Source organism: Anguilla rostrata, chromosome 17 (assembly GCF_018555375.3).
Source record: "Anguilla rostrata isolate EN2019 chromosome 17, ASM1855537v3, whole genome shotgun sequence".
In the NCBI taxonomy this organism is placed as follows: Eukaryota; Metazoa; Chordata; class Actinopteri; order Anguilliformes; family Anguillidae; genus Anguilla; species Anguilla rostrata.
The window spans coordinates 28,435,642-28,441,641 of NC_057949.1; the positions used below are offsets into that span (position 1 = coordinate 28,435,642).

At 53.1% G+C, this 6,000-nt stretch overlaps 1 protein-coding gene across 3 annotated transcripts in view; it reads left to right on the forward strand.

Annotated features, from left to right (window-relative positions):
- LOC135242967 (corticotropin-releasing factor receptor 1-like) overlaps window positions 1-6,000 on the forward strand; it is a 182,608-nt gene that overhangs the window by 138,597 nt on the left and 38,011 nt on the right. The gene's annotated exons all lie outside the window — the stretch shown is intronic.

Here is a 6,000-nt window from a genome sequence, read left to right on the forward strand (position 1 = left end):
TGTCCGATGTCAGCTTTCTCCCGGGGAAGTTGGGAAATAAGGGGGAGTCCAGTTGATCCCCGGCCCCCATTTTGGCACTGCCTGCCGACGGGGCAGCCCAACAGAGGGGGGGGGGCGGAACAGGTGGGCACAAAAAAAAGGGCCCCGGTTGGATTTTGGTGAAATGTTTTAGGTGAACCCCGGGGCCCCTTTGGGGTTAAAAAGGGAAAAACTTTTCCCAGGCTATATCTGGGTAAAACCTAAATATTGTGGGGTTAACCCAGTCCATTTACATCAAAAAGCTCTCAGCGTAGATTTGCACCACTCTAAGGTGTCTGTGCTCCGGTTTTTGCTCCCGAAGCTGAAGCCGTGGGATTACTGAAAGGTTTGGGAAACTGGAAATGATATTTTCAGAGATGGGAACAGAAAAAAGGGGGGGGTTTTTTTTTTTTTTATGGGTTCTGGGGGGGGCATGCCCAGGAGGTCTCAAAGTCTTGGAGCCCTTAAAAATGGGGAGGGAAAAACATTAAAATTATAATGTTAATTTTCATATTTCAGACATTAAGTCGTTAAAGTGATTTGGGGGGTTTTTGGGCCGTATCTGAAAAATGCAGCTAGTGAAAACAACCCCCAAAACTGTGCACACATGTTATTCATGTCCCGTTTCCAGGGGTTGTGTATGGGATGAACGGGGTTTTTTTTTGGGGGGAAAATTTAAAAAAAAATGTTTGCTCCTTCTGAGGTTGCAAAATTGGGGGGAAAAGGTTACAACCAAAAATAGGTTTCCCCAAATTTTTATTATTATTTTATTATTATTATTTTCCCGAAGAATAACTGGGGTTTTTAAAAAACACACACAGCCTCTGGGGCTTGGTGTTGCTGGGAAAAGGCTGCTTTTGGGAAATTGTTTGCAATTTTTTACACCCCTGGGTTCGAAACGTTAGTTAGGTACTTTTAAATTTTATTTTCTGAAAGCCTCAATGCCAGCCATCTAAAGCTTCTAAAACTTCTCCTAATGTCAAACATGTCCTGCACTGCACAAAAAACTGCCTGGGCCCCAAAAAAAATACACTGCCCCCACCCTTTAGCAAGGTATTACCCTGCATTGCTTCATGTATATCCAAAGTATAAATAGATGTAATGTAAATGCTATGGGGAAGTTTAAAAATCGCCTGGATAAGAGGGTCTGCTGGATACCTGTAATGTAAATACAAAACTGATATTTAAAAAAATTTTAAAATTTTAAAAAATTTAAAAAAAAATTTATGGGGGGTCAAAAAAAAAAAATATAAAAAAATCTGATTTTCAATCCTTTAGAAAAAAAAAGATCACTGTCCGTCTGTCCATCTCCCCCTATCTGTCTACATGGTCTACAATCTTTTTTATCAAAACAAATTTATCTAATCTATAACTGGTTGGGAAACTTTTTTTTCATTTACCCTGACAAGCTAAATACCCTGCATGATTATACAAAAACACACACACACCTGCACACACACACACACAAAACCCCACACACGCACACACACACTCACCCACACATTCCCCCACACTCACACACACACACACACACACACATTTTCTCAAAGCTGATGTAGTTTTTCCCCCAAAAGCCTCAGCCCCCCCCCCCTTTTTTTTTCCCCCGCCAGATAAAAGGGGGCCCCTGAAAAACCGGGGGTTTTCCGTGTTCCCCCCTTTTGGGGCCCCCTTTTTTGTTTGGGAGGAAAACCCCCCCCCGCTTTTCCCCCCCCAAAAACAGATACCCGGCCCTCCCCAGAACAGAAACCCCCCGCCCCCCCCCAGAACAGATACCCGGGCCCCCCCCGAACAGTCCCCGGGGCCCCCCCCCGAACAGATCACCCGGGGGCCCCCCCCGAACTCACTGGGGGCCCCCCCGAAAAGATCCCCGGGGCCCCCCAGAACAGATCACCCAGGGGGCCCCCCCCCGAACAGATCACCCGGCCCTCCCCCCCCAAAAGATCACCCGGGCCCCCCCCCGAACAGATCACCCGGCCCCCCCCCAGAACAGATCACCCGGGCCCCCCCCAAAAACAGATCACCCAGGGCCCTCCCAGAACAGATCACCCGGGCCTCCCAGAACAGATCACCCGGGGCCCCCCCCCGAACAGATCACCCGGCCCCCCGAACAAAATCACCCGGGGGCCCCCCCCGAACAGATCAACCCCGGGGCCCCCCCCCGAACAAACACCCGGGGGCCCCCCCGGAGGGGGGGGGGGGGGAGGAGGGGAGGAGGAGGAGGGGAGGGCGGCTGGGGGGGGTTTTGGGGGCCGTGGAGTCAAAACGCTTTTTTCCGCCTGGGGCTCAACCGTCGTGGCCACCCGCCCCCCCTAAAACCCCCCCCCTGGCCCCCCCCCCCTACGCGCCGGCCGCTGCCGGATGGGCCCGGCCTGGGAGCTGGGGGTGAAAGCGCCGAACCCCCAAACTCGACACCCGGGGACCCCCGGCGGGGTTGGGGTTTTTCCCCGGCTCTGAGAGGGGGGAGAGAGGAGGAGAGGGGGGGAGGGAGGGGGAGAGAGAGGGGGAGGAGAGGGAGGGGGGAGGGAGGGGAGGGGGGAGAGGAAGAGGGGGGGGGGAAGGGGGAGGGCAGGGGAGAGAGGGAGAGAGAGGAAGAGGGACAGGGAGAGAGAGGGAGAAAGAGGAAGAGGGAGAGGGAGAGGGACAGGGAGAGGGACAGGGAGAGAGAGGAAGAGAGAGAGGGAGAGGGAGAGGAAGAGGGAGACATGACCGCAGTCACACGGTCAGCGGTTCTGCGTCGTGACGTTAAGAAAACGATAAAAGGGGCAGGGCTGAGGAACCCTCCCCCCCCTTGGCAGTGTGCCAGAGGCTCGCGGGGCAAAAAACCCCCCGACCCCCCTCCCCCCCCTTGGTGGATTCCCCCCAATTTGGGCCTGGGCCCGGGGCCCCAGGCCCCCCCGTCCAATAAAATCCCTTTTTGACCCCGCAGCCGCCAGCCCCGGTTCCCCCCCCCCCGGTCCCCCAGCCCCGCTGCCCCCCCCCCGGGCCCCGGGGCTCCCCAGCCCCCCTCTGCCCCGGGGCCCCCGGGCTCCCCAGCCCCGTTGCCCCCAGCCCTGATCACAAAAAGGCGCTGACCCCCCCCCTGCGTTCCCGGGCCCCCGGTTTATTCCGGGAAAAAACCGGCCCTCCCCGATGTTGCAGGGGGCCCCTCCGGGGGGCCCTGGCTGGGTTTTTAAGACGCCCCCCCACCCAACCACTGTTTTTTTTTAAAAACACCCCCCTTTCCCCCCCCCCCAACCTTTTAAAACCCGCCTCCTCCCCCCAAATTTGCCGGGTTGACCGGGGGCCCCCACCCAATTCTTTTAGTTGCCACTCTCCGACCCCCCCGGCTCCCCACCCCCCACGGCCAATGGGCTCTCCGGTGGGTGAGTCCCCCCGGGTGCCCCCCCCCCGCATATCCCCTTTCCCCCCACCGCCCCCCCCCGCCCGCCCCCCCGCCAAGTCCGTGACTTCCCCAAATGTTTGGGGACCGAGGAAGGGGGGGGAGGTGGAGGGGGGGGGGTAAGGGGGGGGGAGGGGGGGTCACCTGTCCACCCCCCAGCTCCTGATCCCCAAATGCTTTGGGGGCGAGGAGAGGGGGGGGGGGGAAGGGGGGGGCTCGGTTTGGAATTGAGAGGACGTTTTCCCCTAATGCCTCTTTTGGCGGGGGGGAGGTGATAATGCCCTCCCCCCCTAAGATGCATTGGAGGCCCCAACCCCCCCCCTCTCACTAAAGCCCCCCGGGCTGTCTTAAACGTAGAAGGTGGGGGGTGGACGGGGGGTGGGGGGGCTGGAGAAATTGGGGCCTTTCCTCCGGCTCTCTTGTTTTTTAAAAACCTAACTGAACAGGGGTACAGCCTCGATGGGGGCAGGGGGGGGTAATTGGAAAAAAATTTTTTTTTTTTTCAAAATTTTTCTTTTTTGGCCATCCTAGCTGGGCCCCCCAAACCCCATCATTCGCAGATGGGTCTGGCTGGCGGGGGGGAGAGTGGGGGGGCTTTGCACTCCCCTCCGCACTCACTGTGGGCTTCACGATGGGCATAATTAATTCTGATTTTTATAGGGGATTGTGGGTTTTTTAGGGGGCTGATGGGAAGGAAGGAAGGGGGGGGGGGGGGGGTGGTGGGGAGGGGGGGGGGGTTGGGGTTTTACGTTGATTGTTTCTTTTCTCCCAGGATCCCTTTTCCCCATCATCGTGCCTGGGCCTCGGAATTCCCACGACAACGAAAAGTGATTTTTTTGGGTTTTTTTAACGCCCCGGGGCGGGAAGGCAACGTCCCAAAAATTAATTTTCACTGGTCTATTCTGCAGTTTGTAAAAAAAAATTTAAAAAAATTAAAATAAATAAAAAAACAGTTTCCGGGAGAGGAGTGATTAAGATTGTGCGTTTGGGAATGAAACCGGGGTTTGGATGGCGGGGAGTTTTTTGGCCCTGCGAAGCACGCTGATGCATTCTGATGAAAATCGAAATGTTTTTACTGAGAGCACGAGCTGCGTCTGTTCATTGACCGATTCTCAATATATTTTCTGGCCGCACCTGCTGCTCACAGCCAGTTTGAGTGCAGTTTCCTCCTCTTCTATCCCTCAAGCCACACTGAAATACGGCGAAAAGCCCGTACAGACCTTAATATCGAGTGCCGGCCACCTTTCAGACACATAACCTGGGTATCATCTCAGCTTCGATCCGCCGTCGATGCCTTCAAACTCAGCGGCTCACTGCTTTTAACTTGCAGAAGGGGTCTGGGGGGAACCGGTTAGCATAAGCGCTAGATAATCTTGGCACAGGTAAAAATTACAGTTCATGAACATTTTTTAACGATGCTAACGGTGCATGGTGGAAAAACCTCTATGGAGCAGGTAATTAAAGCTCAAATTTAAGTCTGGAAAAGCTGGGAAATGTCGCAATCATTTTTTTAATGACACTGCCACTTTAAATCGGATGAGTACTGCTGTGCGGACCCCCATTAGGTTGAGAGCACCTGCCCCAGAGGGGGGGGTAGAGTGAGTGTTTGCATGTAAGTAGACTTTTTTTTTATTTTTTTTCTGCACTGCCATGCTTACTTATTTTTGCACTTGGTCTTGCTTCGTGTCTACAGTTATGTAGATTTGTCTGTGGCTTAGTTGATATTCTGGCGTTGTTCTCCTAGTAGCCTGCTGAATGCACACGCGTGAAGTGGAGTGAGGCACTTAAATTGCATGGCCTGCCATCGCGTGCATTAGCAGCTCGGAGAGTTCGTGAGATGTACTTCAGACGGTGCTGAATCGCAGCCTAGTGGGTCAAAATATTTACTTGAAATATTTTCACCGGTGTATTTTATTTTATATACTGTTTGTCGCTAGATTTTACACTTTTAAAAAAATTATAATAATAATAATAATTCCTGAAAAGTTTCTCTTAGCTGACAAAATCGCCATGGCAACTGTGCTAGGCAGGTGACTCTGTGGCTCCACCCACCTGAAGACTCTGTAGGGACTGAGCCAAAACAGAATGGGGGAAGGGTTTTACCTAGTTTCACTCTGTCTTCGGGGGGATTGTAACCCCTCACCTCCCTGAAACCTGTTGTTTTTGTTTTTAATCCCAGGTGTGGTTTGGGAAGCGAGGGAGGCGTTTACCGGACTAATTCCCAGGGTCCCATGATTTCGTTTGCTGGTGAGACGCTTCCTCCACGCCCTCCCCACCTGCCGCCATGATTCAGTGTTTTTTTTTTCAGAATGGTGTCCCCAGACTGCGCCCGACTCTCCACACATCTACGCCGTGAGACCTGACGGGAGGCCCAACGTTTTCCCTCGACCACTGTTTTTTTTCTTCACGCAGAAACCGTTTTAATTCCCTGGGGAAAAACAATTTTTTTTTAAAAAAAAAGGGACGCTGATGGATTTTCATGTCGTTTTTGGCCATTTTTTTTTTCTTTACGAAACGTAATTTTGAGAGAAATGTACCCCGGCCGCGTTTTTAATTTAGTTGATTTGAAATTGCGCTGACGGCAGGCCCACCTTAATTTAATT